This window comes from Carlito syrichta, unplaced genomic scaffold, assembly GCF_000164805.1.
Source record: "Carlito syrichta isolate Samal-C Ts95f unplaced genomic scaffold, Tarsius_syrichta-2.0.1 Scaffold310101, whole genome shotgun sequence".
Classification (NCBI taxonomy): Eukaryota; Metazoa; Chordata; class Mammalia; order Primates; family Tarsiidae; genus Carlito; species Carlito syrichta.
In genome coordinates, this window is record NW_007254197.1 from 1 (window position 1) to 3,092 (window position 3,092).

At 67.9% G+C, this 3,092-nt stretch overlaps 1 pseudogene across 1 annotated transcript; it reads right to left on the reverse strand.

Annotated features, from left to right (window-relative positions):
• Positions 1 to 256: 256 nt before the first annotated feature.
• On the reverse strand, positions 257 to 2,959 carry LOC103270797 (annotated as a pseudogene). Its single transcript, XR_002482555.1, has one exon. The product of XR_002482555.1 is annotated as an atrophin-1 pseudogene (transcript).
• Between the last annotated feature and the right edge of the window lie 133 nt (positions 2,960 to 3,092).

Sequence of the window (3,092 nt, forward strand, 5' to 3'; positions counted from 1 at the left end):
GGGAGGGGAGCGGCCACCCAGGGTGGGCACGGGGTAGGAGGAAAGCAGGGAGAGCGAGGAAGAGGGCCTGGTGCGAGACACCGCGCGCGTGCTGTCCCCGCCCTTGTCCCCGCCTCCGCACACCCCTTGGTCTCTGCCTTCGGTCCACGGTCATTCCCCGCCTCCGCAGCTGGGGAGGCGAACCGGGCGCTGGGGGCAGGCCGGGGCCTACAAGGTCCAGGCGCTGAAGCCACGGGTGAGCTCTTCATCGCAGACTCTACAGCGGCTTGTCGCTGTCCTTCAGGTAACTGCAGTAGTTCTCCGGGGCGGGCAGCGACACGCTGTGCAGCGGGTGGTGGGCGTGCAGCCACTGCTGCTGCTCCGGCGCCAGGGGCTGCAGCTTGGACGACCGCGCGTGCATGGCCTGCAGCTGGTGCGCTGCGGACATCCGGGCGGAGAGCGAGGCGGGCAGGTCCCGGTAGGGGGCGGCAAAGAGCTGGTGGCGAAGAACTTCGTTCTAGGCAGAGGGTAAGGAAGAAGGGGGTTAGGGAGGGTCCCAGCTGGGTAGGGGATCCGAGTAAGGTGAGACCCTGAGGCCAGGGGTCAATGAGAGGGTGCACCGCAGCAGAGGCTGCATGGATGGCGTCCTGCTGTTGCAGGTGCGAGTGGATGTGCGAGTGCTGGTGGTGGTGGGGGGGGGTCACGTTGAGCATCTGCAGCCGCGCCAGCAGGTCGTCGTCCAGGGCTGCCACCCTTTCCGCGTGCTGCCGCTCGGGCCGCCAGCCACTCCGCGTAGGACATGTCCGGACGCAGGGCTGGCCCGGCCGCCAGAGCCAGCCGCTCTCGCTCCAGGGGAAGGGGAAAGGGTGCAGGCCGGGCGGGCCAGGCTGCAGGGCCGGGCCCCCGTGTCGCGGGAAGGGATCCAGGCCCCGCCCAGGGACCCCGTGCAGGGGTTCCAGCTCGCTGGGCTTCACCTCGAATCCCGGTTTGAGGCGGTCGCGGAGGTCTCGTTCCCGGGCTTCCCGCTCCCTCTCCCGGGCAGCCGGGTCGCTGCTGTACAGGGCCGGGACGTTGTAGCCCAGGAGCCCCGGGTCCACCGCGCCCAGGGGCACGTAGACGGGGTGGTTGCGGTTGCCGGGAGACATGACGTGAGGCCGGGCGTACTCGCTGAGGGTGCACAAGGCCGGGGTGTCAGGCTCCAGGGCACCGTAACCACCGCACAGCCCGGCACGAGCGGAGGGCGGTGAGGCACGGCTCCGAGGGACGAACACTCCACGGGAGCGCGGCCCTCCTGAGCCAGCTTCACACTGCGCTCCCGCTCGCGCTCCTTCTCTTCGCGCGCGCGCTGCTCGGCCTCGCGCCGCACCTTCTCCAGCAGGTCAGCGCGCTTCTTGGCCAGTTTGGGACCCTCCAGCGGCACAAAGTACAGGTCGCTGCGCGCGCAGGAGTTGAAGCCGCGGTCCAGGTGCTTGTTGAACCTGGCCGACTGGCTGGCATGGCTGGGCACCTCCACCACCTTGGGCGGGGGCGAGGGGCTGCGCCGGGGGCGCCGGGTTCTCGGGCGCCTCGTACTCCTCGGACGGCTCCTGCTTGATCTGCGCGCCGCTCAGGGCCGGGCGGGCCTGCCCTCCCCGCCGCCGGCGCGGCAGGCGAACCCGGCTTGAAGGTCCCTGGGCCAGCGGGCGGCGAGGCGCCTTGGTAGCCCGGCGGGGTCCCTGTTCGGAAGGCGCGGGGAGAGCCAGGCTTGTACCCGGATGGGGTGGCCATCTTGTAGGTCCCCGGGGACGCGGCTTGCTTCGCGTGCGGCGGGGGCCCGGGCGGCGAGGCCGTCTTGTAGCCTGCTGGTGAGGAGGCCACGGTGGCGATGACCCTGGAGAGGGTGGCCGAGGAGGTGGTGATCGTGGGCACCGGTGGGAAGGGGTAGGGCTCCCTTTGGGTGCCCTGGGAAGGGGAGGGGTGCGAGCAGGGGTAGGACCCTTGAGAGGAGAAGGAGGATGGCGAGTCAGAAGAGGAAAAGGCCGAAGGGCCACCGGGGCTGGCCTGGCTGTAGGACACCTGGCCGTGCGGCGGGGGCAGGTGTGCTGACCCGGGCGGGTAGGGCCTCAGAGACCCCAAGGAGGGCGACATGGCATAGGAGTGCGCATGGTGGGCGCCACTGCTTTCTAAAGGGTGGGGAAACGCTCTGGGTAGGTCCCCAGAGGTCCCCTGATGCTGCTGCTGCTGCTGGTGTGTTGGGGCTGGCGAGTGGGCATCGGCCTGGCTCCTGGCAGGAGGCGGGAAGGGGCTGCGGGTGGGCACTGCTGTTGACTAAGAGGCGGCCATAAGGAGGAGGTGGAGTGGGACCCTGGCTCCACACTGCCTGGGACTGGAGAGAAGGCTGGGTGTACTTGGGGGACTGGTTGGAGACTGAGAGTTTTGCCTGGGGAGGGAAAGAGTGGGGATAACTGGGCAGCGCCTGGTAAGCTGGGTACTGGGCGGCAGCGGCAGCAGAAGAGCTGGAAGAGGAGGCAGCCGCAGAGCTACTGCTAGAAGGTGAATAGGGATACCTCATTGGGGGGCTGAGGCAGAAGAGGAGGAAGCGGGGTGGGGGGGCAGAGGGTGGGACGAGGGGGCCAGAGTTGGGCCCTTCTCTGGGCCGAGAGGAAGTCCGCCCATAGCCTGCCCCATGGCATGGGGAGAGGGCAGATGTCCAGGTAGCGACTAGGCCCCCCAGGCCAGGAGGAGAAGCTGACGCGTTGTTAAGGGGGCTCAGGGCAGGCGGGGGAGGCAGATTCGGTATCACATGGGGAAAGGTGGCTGGTGGTGGAGCAGAGGGCAGGCTCCTGCCACCCACTGGAGTGTTCGGTGGCTTTGTTGGGGGAGCGCCACCAACCCCAGAGCTTGGTATTGAAATGGGAGTAGTGGGCGGAGGGCCTGGGGCCAAATATGGGTCGTCTGGGCTCAGAGGTGGTCCCACTCGCCTGGCAAGCGAGCAAATCATGCAGCAAGTGAATGCATGCATGGGTGGTACAGTGTGTTTGCAGACTGAGCTGGGCCTGAATGAATTCTGTTCCCTAGTCATAGCTCTGGGGAAGGAGGGTGTGAGAGTAAAAGCAGAAGTGACTCTTAGAGTT